Source organism: Maniola hyperantus, chromosome 17 (genome assembly GCF_902806685.2).
Source record: "Maniola hyperantus chromosome 17, iAphHyp1.2, whole genome shotgun sequence".
NCBI classification, from domain to species: Eukaryota; Metazoa; Arthropoda; class Insecta; order Lepidoptera; family Nymphalidae; genus Maniola; species Maniola hyperantus.
Genome location: NC_048552.1, coordinates 10,286,347 through 10,300,326, shown reverse-complemented (window position 1 = coordinate 10,300,326; position 13,980 = coordinate 10,286,347). Strand labels below are relative to the sequence as shown.

Sequence of the window (13,980 nt, the reverse complement as noted above, 5' to 3'; positions counted from 1 at the left end):
TTTGTACCGAACAGACAAATAAACAAAGCGACAAGAAAGCGAGTTAATAAAAACCTGATAAAATGGGGAAAAATATTTTGTCGATTCACTTTACCACCTTTGTGTGGAGAAAAAATTCGAATTTAAAGCGAGAATACAATATTTACGTCGCATTCAGTAATTATTTCAGTAGCAGATGCAAATCATTGGTGTGGAAGCGGCTTTAGTTAGGTAAACATAATGCATTCCTCGTATCATCTCTGTGTACGTACATCCAATGCTTATTTTAGCATTTTATCTTCATAATGAAGGTTTTCCTACAATTATTGCTACCTATATGTTATTGCATGTAGATGGGTACTTTTGCATAGAAAATTCGACGACCCAAGTAAGTAAATGTTAATAAACACTAGGCAACAAAAATCTTTTGTTTTGCATGAGATTTTTAACTGTTGTTACTAATCTGGGGTTGTTGATTCCGAATCATGATTCCATGTCGCTTGCTTTGAAGGTGAAGGAAAACATCGTGAGGAAAACTGCATGTCTGCGAGTTCAGCATAATGTTTTCAAAGTTGTGTCAAGTTTGTCAATCGAAACTTAGCAATGTGGACTATTGGTCTAAATGTAAATTGTAAATTCCGACCTAAGATCCGTTCTTGACAGTGGGCTGCCGATGGGTTGAGTGGTGAATACTTATAAATAGGTACTTACCTAACTACCTACAAAACTAATCTAATGATATAATAAGAAAAATCGTTATACGTCTTATAGATTATGATTAGGTATATAATGTGGTATATGGTACCCACTGAATACTGATAAAGCTGCTGCATCGTAATTGAAATCGTTTTCGAAAATAATTAGCACAACAACATCCGGTATGGTTGGCACCATACATAACCTTAATTGTTCATTGTATGCTAAAGCATCTATTAAAAGCCTTCATTTACTATTGTCTTAACAACCAGTGCTTAAGTAGGTACTTATATGTTCAGTATGTAAGCACGCACTTGACCAAATAGGTATCTATGTAGGTAAGTAATTGATCATTAAAATATGTCTATATTTAGCTATTTATTGTGGCATCAGTGATGTGGTACCTAATAGGGTCTACCTACCTAATTTTTGCTTGTTTGGAAACTGTTTCTTTGGTTATGGGAAATATTGATTCTCTATCTTAAAATCTGCAGGTCGATTTTGTAAAACCTGCATCAATCATTATTGCAATCTCAATAATTGTTATGATTGGCTGAATTTGTGTTCAGAACATTGATGTACCAGATCAATGGTTCAGTATGTAAGCACGCACTTGACCAAGTAGGTATCTATGTATAATGTAATTGATCATTAAATAAAATATGTCTATTTAGCTACTATTGGGATCCGTGATGTGGTATCTAATAGGGCCTACCTAGTACCTACCTAATGTTTGCTTCTTTGGAAACTGTTTCTTTGATTATTGAAATATTGATGCCCTATCTTGATTACACCTACTTAAATTCAAATTCAAATTTCTTTATTGCGAATATGGGTAAACAGTGCAGATATTACAAAACAAAAAGGTACAGCCAAATTCTGCCATTAGCATGCAATATAAGTATTATGACTTATGATATACCTAACAACGTGTACATAGTTTTAATAAAATTAGTCACATTAAATACTTAGTCACAAAAAAATACAAATTTAAATGATAATGTTTCAAATGTCAAAAATTAAAATAAAACTAAAATTTCTCTACAAGGTAATCATTAATAGAGTAATATGTCTTTTCTAACAATAGTTTTTTTAATTTTATCTTAAATAAAGGAAGTTCTCGCGTCTCAATTATATATTTGGGCAAGTGATTATACAAGAGTGGCCCAGTGGAAAAAAAACTTACTATACTAACCCCCGTATTCACAATCATTAGTATGAGGTCTCACAGTGCGCTTGAACGCACAGTGTGTTGTGGTTCCACCAATCAGATTATTTTGTCACGTCAATTTTCGATAATCTGATTGGTGGAATCTTCACTATGCGTTCGAGCACACTCCGATTTCATAGTAATGATTGTGAATACGGGTGTTAAACTATTATAAAGTACTAGCTGATGCCCGCGACTTCGTACGCGTGGATTAAGGATTTTAAAAATCCCTTGGGAACTTTTTGAATTTCTGAGATAAAAAGTAGCCTATATCTTGTAGCCTATGTAGGTGCAAAAAATCACGTCGATCTGTATGTTGCTCTGTTGCGACGTGATTGAAAGACAAACCAACAAACAAACACACTTTCGCATTTATAATATTATTAGTAGTGATACCTAATAATCTGGTGGGCGAATTGACGAGAATATGTAGGTATAAGCCTAGGTACAATAAGCAGCAGAAAATAATGTTTTTATTATTCAGTTATTTATTAGGTATATTAAAATTTAATAAATAACTGAATATTTTTTTTATTATTCAGTTAGCCCTTGACTGCGATCTCATCGTGGTAAGTTATGACATCAACCTATAGAATGAGATTTCGGCTTTGTCGAGCGTTGTCTCTATCACTCATCCCTATGTAACGTTTCGTCGGTCTTAACTATACAGACAATGCATGGACATTGCTCTACAAAACCGCTATCTCTTTCTAGAGGTCGATGTACATTATTTTTTGCCGCGTACTGTACTCTTATCTTAAATGTATTAATCTATCTGCAATATGTCGATGAGTTAGTAACGTAGGTAATTTGTCAAGAAAGGCATACAATTTCTAAAAATCTTCATTGATGAACCAGAAGAAATATCATTTCACATTTTTGTGCTCGTATACCTATTAGTTATTGAGTAAGTAGGTACAAGAAACTGTTGGTCAAACAGATCTAAAATAATAAACCCATTAAAGAAATTCAGGTCAACCTGAGAATTTTCAAATGACGATTGAAAAGAAATACGTCTTTGTGTTATCATTCGTATCTTAGGCCCTTCAAAATTCCAGCACCGCCGATGACGCTATCAAGGCCACTCAGGGTCAACAATCAACATTCCGAAAACACTGGTCAAGTGAGTGACAGAACACGCATAACGTTGGGTTCCGTAGACATGTTGATAAAAAGTCATCGTAATTCGTAAACCAAATAAAATAGGTAATGTTTGCTTGTTGTTGATCAAAGCTTACAAACTATAAGTACGCTACAGGTTGAGATGGCAATCGGGGAATGAGGGTGGGGAGGGGGGGGGGGGGGGGGGGGTCGCCACGCACACCCACACACGACACCCGCGCTCGCCCGCACGGAGTTAGCGCGGGGCCTGTCCGGGTGTGAAGGGCATTCCCTTCCCTCCCCGATTGCCATATTTTCAAATTGTGAACTAAGATTATTTTATATTAAAAATATATAAGTAGGTACTAGGTAGATACTTATTTTGAAACTAGACAAAAGTTAGATTATTCTCTTGTGCAGCCATAATTAGATAATGATAAAATATTTAAACCATGGTTGCCTTGTTAGAAGATGTCTTAGGCGTTTATTTTCTTCTTTTCTATTAACTTTCAGTTCCTGGACTAATATACTTACTACTTAGGTACCATATTCCTCATCAAATAATCGGTAAAAAGTAACTATGTACTAATTATATTTTTAATTAATTGCCCTTGAAGGTTTATAAATGGTAAATGGTTGATAACTTTGAAAACTACGTTTAACAATTAAAGTTACACACCTAAACATAAAACAGCTGCTGTTCTTGCAAAATAAATGGTATTATTTACAAAAAAAATATTTAAGGTATTTTTCAATACTCAAAAACATCAAAAACATGTAATTTAAACTTTACCTCTAAAAATAATGACTGATCACTGAAATGAAAAACTAAAAGCATGTAAGCTCGCGCATGCGTACACCGCCTCCGCTTCCCGCGCTCGTTTGCTATTGGCAGACTGCCAAAACGCGGGAAAACTTGGACAGGCGCGTTTCCTATTGGCCACAACTACTGAAACCGAGCACCGCGATATTTAAAAATAGAAACAGGGCCGCCGCGATTACAAAATGCTGTACACCAGACGTTTCCGTTCAAGACGTGGAATGTAAATTAAAAAAAGAATTTACAGATTTAAAATATCTGGAATATTATTTTGAGAAAATAGCACTTCGTTTTAATAAACAGAGTTAAGTTATCTCAAAAAAACTTCATAACTAGTTTTTTTTTCTACAGAAAAGTTTGTACTTGAAAAAAACCTTAGGTGTTTTGCATGCCACAACTTTTACGAAGAACACCATAAACTTGGCAGTAGATACTTAGGTATTAATTACTATAGGTATTTTTGATGCAAAGTATATAGAAGTTCACTTTCATAAAAAAACTTCAGTTAAATAAGTTTCTAAGCAAGTTTACATAAGAAAAAACTTCAGGTGTTTTACTTGTCACAACTGAAAATTACGGGCATCATAACTTTTTTTAAATGGCTCTGGGTTCTAGCTCTTTGACAACACCATGTAGGTACCTACTTCAGCAGGATCTTTTTGGTAGACAGGAAAGTTATAAAGGACGCACTGGACTTACCGGAATGCACCTTGATAAACACTTATCACTGTTAACACTATAGCACTAGAGCGGTTGGTACTTACATGTCGAGTCGACGCGTGCTGTGGTGCGACTGGCGAGTGGCGCGGCTGTTGCGTCGGTGTCTCCTTACCGCCGCGAAAGGAGATGAGGCCGGAACCCCGCTCCGAGAATACAGCGCGCGTCAGGGAGAAGGCTTCGAAATATGAATTTTTATCATATAAAATGCATTAATTAATTTAATTTATAGGATCTACAGCTCTTTAGCCTGTGTCCTTGATAAGGAAAGATAAAAATAAATTAAATAGCGTGAACGGAGAGGCATTTTAAGACGAAGAAAATATGCCAGAAAAATCAATATCAATTATCAATTTTACTTTATCTATGGAGCTTTACGGAGCAGCTAGATACCTAGGTAGAAAGATATTAACCAACTCGGATGGGCAATGCAGCTTTCGGGAAGCTTCGAGATGTCTTATCTAAATTTCTGAGTGCTTGAAGACCAAAGTCTTCTCAAAGAACAAACAGCCGTTTAGTATTTGTGTATATTAAAAAGGGCAAATCTTTTCTTGGCAAACCCTTGTAATTCTGTGGAGACTCAGTAATGAGGGTTGAGATTAATGAACGATGATCAAATCTTTTCCAAGTATTCAATTTGACGTCCATTGAAATTTGAATTCTTGCTAAGGTCCAACTTAGCGGTTTATTTTAAAATTCTCAGTAGGTAGATACCTAGTGGATAGATACCTACGTGACATTATAAACCTATCCGTAATCCATACTTCCATACTAATATTATAAATGCGAAAGTCTGTCCGTCTGTCTGCTAGGCTTTCACAGCCCATCCGTTCAACCGATTTTGACGAAATTTGGTACAGTGATAGCTAACCGAAATCCACGCGGACGAAGTCGCGGGCATCATCTAGTCCATTGTAAGCGCGTAACCTAATGACGTGAATAACGAGAAAATAAGCGAGTTACACTGAAGTTTCAACACTACACCGCGTTACGGCTGATAAGATGATTCACCAGACGGGTAAAGTAAACAGTTGACCCAGATGTAACTTTGAAGGCGCCATGTTTAACCTTGCCCGCTTGTGGTAATCGGTGTTGCCACTTGCTTTGACAGACGGCTAAACCAAAGTCCTGGGGCCGGCCGTGGAGTTTTAGGTTGGATCTATATTCTATACACATGAGTAGCTATCGATATCTCGTTCTCTTCAAGTTGTATGCGGAAGGATCTGGGAACCCACCGCCTTATTATCCCAAGAGAACTACTATTATTTATAGGATTAATGGAAAGGCTCATGACCCTCAGCAATGAGGAATAAGACTATAAAGAAGAAGAGAAAACACTGTTATAGCGAAACAGCGTTATATTGCTGGCATAAACTTGTATCTAATCTGTCTATTATTAAGCAAAGTCGAAGTAGGTATAAGGCTATGATCTCAGCCTTAGTGTTAAAAAAATCTTACGAGACATTTCTCCTCAGTTCAGTTCAATTGCTTTATTTGCTGGCTCGTTTTTTGTGCAAAGGATCAGTTTGGCTGAAATGGAGCCAGTATTCTTGGCATCATTCCACGCGATCATCATTTTGAACGGCAGGTAAGTGCATACCTAAGTAATAAAAGTAGACATGGCTAGCTTAAAGTTTAATTAAGTAAGTTGGCTATGTACACAAACGCTGTAAGTAAGTAATAGAACTGAGCTTTAAATTTAGATTTTTCGTAAAAATTGGCAGTAAATAAACGCAAATAACTTGTAATACTGGCATAATGGCGGGTGCGTTTACGCAGACAATTAGCTAAGGCCGGTGTTATTATAGAAGCCATATAAGGCTTTTATGGTGTTAGATTGATACGATCTGACGCCGACGAGAGTTTAGTTCAAGGTGCAATAAAATAGATACACACCTAAGTATACCTGCAGTCTTAGTGGTTAATGAGGCTTATCAGAGATCTTGCTTTTAAAACACGGTGGAAGTAGATATCATCATCATCATCACCAACAACAATCGATAAAGGTCCACTGCTAGACATAGGCATAGTTCTCTTGAAAGATCTTCCACACGCTACGGACTTGCGCCGCCTGAATCCAGCGGTTCCCTGCCACTCGTTTGATGTCGTATGTCCACCTAGTGAGGGTTTTCCAAGTTCCAACGCTGCACTTTTCGATGCGAGGTCGCCATTCTACGGGACCTCAAGATTCATCGGTTTTTCGAACAGCATAATATGTGCCCTTCCCTGCACATTGCTACTTCAGCGTCATAACCCGTTGAGCTATGTCGGTTACTCTGGTTCTCCTACGGATCGCCTCATTTCTGATTTGCTCACGTAAAGAAACTCCAAGCGTAGGTAGCTCTCCAAGTAGATATGTATCCTATCCTACCTACCTATAATATCTATTATAGGTACTTAGTCTTTTCGCTCAAAAAGTTATTACCAATTTTCCCGCTTGGTTTCAATAACAAAAGAAATACTTATTAGCTATTATTCTATTTCTCACGATGTTTTATTCAGTTATAAAACACTGATAAGCTTTATGCAATCACATCATCATACAGATTACCTACGTGTTTTTTTTTTATAATATTATCTAATTACTGTATAAGAATACGAGGATCATCCTATCCATTGGGTTATTGAAGGGGCGGACCAACAAATTCCTAAAAGGCCGGCAACGCATCGGCGGTTCCTCTGGTGCTGCAAATGTTCATGGGCGGCGGTAATCACTTAACATCAAGTGATACACCTGCTCGTTTGCTCGCTATCTCTATTTAAAAAAATCCTAGCAAAGATCGCCTGTTTGTGCCTCTAAGTTTTCTCCAAAAACTAGTACCTACTTATGATGTCGCGTCGACCAACGCGAGGTTCTATTCTGTAGGTTGGGGGTTCAATCCCGGCCACACTTCTCTAAATTTCTGGAGTTATGTGAGTTTTAACCAATTAAACATCACTTGCTCACTTTAGTGAAATCCTAATCCGAAATCCTATCCGATCCGATCCGAAACCTAGAGCCGAGAGTCAGTAGCGTGCAGGTCATAGAGACATAAATGCACTGCTTACCCCAGTTATAAGCTATTTATCATTATGACCTGCCAGTAAACAGGTTCCTACCTAACTAATGCCTACCCTGGCTTCAAACCCTGTGCACGCCACTGCCGAGAGTTGCACAGTTTTATGAAGTCAATCCGCACTAGGCCAGCGTGGCAGACTATGGTCTAAACCCTTCTCATACTCAGAGGAGACCCGTGCTTATTAGTAGGCCGGTGATTGGTTGATCATTTTATAGATACATTTATCAGCCTGTGTTTGTCTATAAGTGTCGTAGTTTGTGTTAAATTAATGTATTGTGTGTGTTCCTAATAAATAAAATAAAAATAAAATAAATAAATCATCGATGACAATGACTTGATACTAAGTTTTCACTTTTCAGTGAAGGAAATCTCGACTCTAGTATCATAAGGTCGGATGTGGATTTTTGCTACTTTTCAGGAGAGCCAAAACAAAAATGCTAGGGAAATCGGGTCATAATTTCTAAACTACTAGAGATACAATTTCAGTTGTTTTTGTAATATTTAACACTTAACTGTATCTATCATTAACCATTACTAGAAATACTTTATCATTAATAAATAAAATATAAACTCACAATTTCTTCAAAATGGACGATATGCGACTTTATGCTGGTAATATTCGTAACTGTGCTAAAAAAATTTGTGCATAAGTTGTAAACCGACTTTATGGCTGCAATTTTTACTATTACAAATTTGAAATAAAAGTCGGATCTATTACTTAATATTTCATAATACGTCTTAACTGATTATACATAAGTAATATTCGGACAAAAGATCACAGTAGTTATCTCACAAAAATCATTTAGGAATTTTGTGAAATAGCAACAATGTACCTATCTGATTTTTCTGAAACTGATTAGTTAGATCTGAAACATAATAATTGCATTCGCCCGATAGTCTGACCATTGCATCCGCATCCGCATCATTGCATTGTAAACCTTGTGACTTCTGAATGAATGAAAATAACATTTACAAATTCACAAATAAAGCCCATTAATTAAAAACAACGGCCAAAAATTGGAAAAAAAATACAAAGTAATTAGAAACCTACAGTGGGCCAAACATTTTTTGTGGAATTGCATATATTGCGGTTACATCAATATGGAAATCTAAAACATGCTAACATAGCCTGATTTTCCTTATAATGATTAGGTACGTAGCAGGTACCTACTGCAAAAGTTGGTTATATTTTACAGTGGATAATGGTTTCTCATTATGTCGTATATTGGGCGAAAGCGAGGAAGAATTTTAAGTTTATATGTACCTATAACATACTAATGAAATACAAAAAGTCTTCTTTAAAGTAGTTTTTATAAAATAATAACACCCAGCATTATTGCGTTAGTTGTAGCCAGGTAATATATTCCGAAATCTGAAAATCCCCGCCGTTCTTATTTTTTTTTGATATAACAAACGGTCATGATATATCACCTTTGTAAAGGGATGTGGTCTTTAAAAATATGTTGTAGTGCCAAATCAAACTTATCAAAATATTTTGTTTCCTTCGCATGTTCTTGTAAACTGTGACCAATCTCTTAGTTTAGTAATCTGCATTGTTTTCAGCTGTTCCCTTTTTTTGCATGCATGGATGACATCTTACTCCACGTAGGTACATGTTGCATTTTAGCATAAAGCTTGTGATTTATCACCTTTTAGTGAAGCCATAACGATTATCATGCTCCGATTATGACCGACACAATTATCAGACCACAAAGTCAATTCTTCAACAATTTCGAGAATACTTTGTTTCTTCTCTAGTAGATTAATGAAATAAGACAAGACACTGTTTTATTCCTTCCGCTGCAGCTGATGTTTTCAGACTACATTAAAGTAGCAACACTGCTGGTAGCATCATGAATCGTTTTTAAGGTGCAGAAACTACGCAGGTATAAGGATTTACTGTTAGTCAAATCCGGCATTGCCACTTTTGTAATAAAAAAATACTTTCTGCTTTTTTGAAAATTCCATTGCTTCTGTTTCGACTGTTCTTTTTAACAGATACTTTTTTAAACTGTTTCTTTCGTGTTTTAGTTAAGTTTTTTTTTTTTTTTTACTTTCACTTTTATTAGTTGTTTAATTAATAAATTAATTTATACTACATATATATTTAAAATACATAATCTAAAGCTTCCTATAATTAGGAATGTTTCGTTAGAATCACTATCATCAGGTTACATATTGTAGGTGTCTTATAATTTCTGCTCTCGATTACTATCAAAACCGGTCGATTATAAGACGGGTAAAGAAGAAAAAAATTGATTAGGTACTCTAATTTTGTAAGGCTACCTTAAAAACTAGGGCAATAAATTTTTGAACTGATGATTTGAACTATGATTCATATAAAACACCATAAATGCACGGTTTTTGCTTAGTGGGGTATTATTATAATATATTTTTAGATTTCCATGGTGTGATTTTCGTGGTCCTAAAAGATTTTCCAGTCTACATTTTCAAAATGTCTTCAGCTTTATTCTGGCTCTTTACTTTTTTCCCGCAGTTTAGTCCAAAATTTTGGTGAAATAGGATGGATCTCTTACCTATTAATCACATCAACTTTAATGTAGTCACAAACAAAAAGCTTTATTTCAACTTACTTCCATGAATTTTATTGCAAAATTATTTATATTACAAGGCAAAAAGTCTTAAATGATTCACAGTCCAAATATTAATACAAAAAATTCGAAGCATAACATCTGTTGTGATTTTACCTAACAAAATTATTACATATTTTAGAAGCAGAAGTGCGTAACTGCAGTACCAGCTATTATTACAAATAAACTTATTTCGTAGCATAATGGTCGAACTCAAAATACACCTATCATTTTTCTCCATTGCTTTGGTGCATACATACGCAAGTCAAAAAATACAATTATGGTTCTCCAAATTTTTAGAATGTGTTCAGATACGACATTATGCATGTATTTATCTTTGCAACGAAAAGAGATAGAAATACTGGTGTCAGCTTGGCAGAAAGAGCCCGAAATGCTCATTACCTTTATGTAAAAAAGTGAGTTTGGTCGGAAGTACACATCCGACCTTATGATACTAGAGTCGAGAAATATGTATGTATAAATTAGGGAAATTTATGAGCCCTAATAGCCAGTCAAGATGATGCATTACTAACAAGACTTTTCCTGCAAGAACTTAAGCAAATAACTTGAAAAAATGTTAGTAGGTAAGTAGGTATTTAAGTTAAGGAAACACTTGAGCAATGATTCATGATAAGGTAAGATGAAAGCCAACAATGTGTTACTCATACATCACACTTTACCTTATATGGACACCGAAATAGCCTTATTAGATACCTACTTAAGTTTAAAATCCTTGTTTGGCATAATAGCCTATTCATTTATTTATTGTTTTATGCAAATTAGTTTTACGAACACAAATTATCTAATGCTAATCTTTTAGTTAGTTACTACTATAGTGTTTGTATACGATCTGCTACTGCTACTGCTACCTATAGTTCGCGACAGGTCGACATGGCAATCGTGGTGGGGACGCCCCGCACAGCCCTCGCGATAACGCGGTGCGGGATAGCGCGGGTGATGTGCGGATGTGCGGGGCGTCCTCCCGTCTCATACCCCGATTGGCATGTCGACCTATCGCGAATTATACTTCAGTTTAGGTAGGTACCTACGTATTTACAGTGTGGGGTGTTGTCAAACCCCTTTTTATTTTCCATTTTCTTCTTTTAAGTAAGTAGGTACCTATTTGCAGCAAATTCTTCATGATCTATTTCCTTTCATTTCATTCTAGACAGACTAGCAGAAATGTATAAACAAATAGCAGTGAAGAAATACCTAGCTTATATACCAGTAGGTATGAGCTATTTACGAGTACCTACGTACACGTAGCAACAGTATTTCACATCATAAACCTACCTATAAGTACCTACCTTACTTACTGCATGCGTGAAAAACAGAAACCTCTGTTGTTCGGATAAGTTTTCTTCATTAATTTAAAACAGAGGCACCTACTTATAATACCTACTTATCGGCCTCCTAATGTGTACCTAAGTGCATAGCTTCATACATTTTATTTGGTAGCTGCGATCAATGATCCAAGATTGAATTTGCAATTTTGATAAAAGTGTCGTGACGACGCGTTTAAATATTTTGAGAGCGCCCTGAAGACAAAAATAGCGCGTGTCGTCATAACAATCTGGTTCGTCTTCCGACAAAGTTTTTATATACCCAGTGGGTAGGTACTAACTAGCTGATACCCACGAACAGCGTTGCCAGTTTTTTAATTGCCAAGTCGGGATTTTGGAAATTTTTGAGTAAAAAAAAGCGGGATTCTTTCGTCGAAAACGGTCCACATGTTAAAAAAACGCATATAACAGAAATTTTTAAATATTTGTAGGCGCGCTAGACACGTACATCAGAAATAGGAAGGAGAATGACCGATAATTATTATTATTAATCCTCAGCCGACATCAGAACGTATCAGAACGTAGTAATTAACCACTAGGTACTTTAATCAATGATCTTTACAATTAGTTCTCAGCACTTTAAACAACCTATTGGATGAGTCGGGATTTACTTTCTTAAAATGAACCAGGCCGCATATGTGAACTAACGATATTCTTGTGTTATCAAATTACATGGACTATCCTCAATTATTATCATGGAAACTCTCACGTATAGCACAGGGAAACTATCAACGCAAGGTAACGAGGTAAACCTAACCTAACCCTACCTAGGTCGCCTCCAACCACCCCTCACAGCGACCCCTCACCTCACTCTAACCTAATCTCAACATCATCATCATCATCATCATCATCATAGCATCATCGCATCATGTGATTAGGGCACAATTGCTATTGCAACCTCTGAATCAAATCACTAGCCATTTCTTTATCTGATCATCTAAAGACAATCTACCACTGGTTCGGAATGCTACAGCCTACCGCGAGAAGAGCCAGCAAGAAACTCGCGTGGCGACTAGCTCAATCATCAATCTCAACTTCATGAACACTCTTAAATTAATCATTGCATTGACACTCACTATCTAAACCAGATCATATTATTGACTCCTCTTTACTAACTCGCAATATCACAATAGCTCTACCTTATCCACTCTATGCGCGTCTACATACCGAATGCCATAGCATCGTGCGCTACGGCGGCGGCGCCTCGAACACTATTCATCCAGGTATGCAATCGCCACACTATACCTACGCGAATCCACTCAAGGGATCGCCAGCTCGTGCCCGGTTTCCTCGAACCACCAGAATGCAAGCTATTCGATCTAATGGGAAACTCATTGTCTGATTACCCTACCTCTTGTGTAGGGTAGTGTCTACCCTACACAAGTGTCATCAATGATTCTTAACCAAACGGGTTATACGTTTCTAAAGCGGGTACTATCAAAGTTAACTGCAAATTACTATCACACTAAAATATCACTTTAAACTAATTATTATCTCAACTGCCGGTATATCTCCAATTACACTCTAAATTACTAGCGTTTGCAGAAATAACCTTAACGGATGTCATTATAATAATCTATCCACTGAGTCAACCGTTAACTCACGAATTACTCTAATACTCACCAATATAATTAATATTCCATATTCGTCTAACAAGTACGCGAACATTATTAATAGTGCTTTGCAGACAAAGTCACCGGATAGCATTAAAGGTTAGAATTACTTTAAGGTTACGATTTAACACAAACATTCTACATTATCACAATCACAGAATTAAATATCACGATCATTATTATTCACGCTAAAAGCTACCTATCTCGAATTACCGAAGCTAATCTGAATTCTAATAAAAAGACTAGAGTGAATTCTGAATCAGACAACCTACCCGTGTCTGTCAAAATCCAACTCCACCGGCTAATCCAAGATGGCTTCTTTTCACAGAGTAAAGCTTCCTTCATGCAACGTTTGTTTTCACGGAATCTATGACAGTAAAACCTATTATAACATTGACACGCCTACACGGCCATTCTGACATGCGACCGTCCACGGGAGCTAGTAAGTATCAAGCACAAACAATTTCCAATCGTCAGAAAATCCGCTCGTCCATCCTGACGATCAGCACAAGCACAAAAACTACATATTATAAAGCATGCATAACACAACCAAAGCATGTCACAACCAAATTACTTCGCAACCATAGCATGTCGCAACCATAACATGTCACCAACGCATGTCACAACAAAAGCGTGCAACCTGGACAAGACGAGCACATCTCTTCAAGCAACCCATAAGAATCTGGCACGGACGACACTGTCCATTCATCCAACACATCTGGAGCAAGCGCGTGCATCCCTTCAACCGACCTCTTCAGGTGCGGCCCGAACGATACACCTCAACCAGGGTCGAACATCATCTGGACTGAGCGAGTGCATCCCTCCAGCCAGGCTAGACTCCACAACATCTG

The 13,980-nt window shown here is 36.7% G+C and overlaps 1 protein-coding gene across 14 annotated transcripts in view; it reads right to left on the bottom strand.

Moving 5' to 3' along the window:
* The window catches only part of LOC117990028 (tropomyosin-2), a 43,888-nt gene extending 39,180 nt beyond the window's left edge, over positions 1-4,708 (bottom strand). For 12 of the 14 annotated variants that reach the window (XM_069504171.1, XM_069504169.1, XM_034977458.2 and 9 more), the window contains exon 1: positions 4,571-4,701. The gene's annotated coding sequence lies outside the window, so the exon portion shown is untranslated. Of the gene's footprint in view, positions 1-4,505; positions 4,525-4,570 lie in introns of those variants that run through there. The other 2 variants (XM_069504152.1, XM_069504153.1) reach the window with 2 other exon arrangements.
* Positions 4,709-13,980: the final 9,272 nt, after the last annotated feature.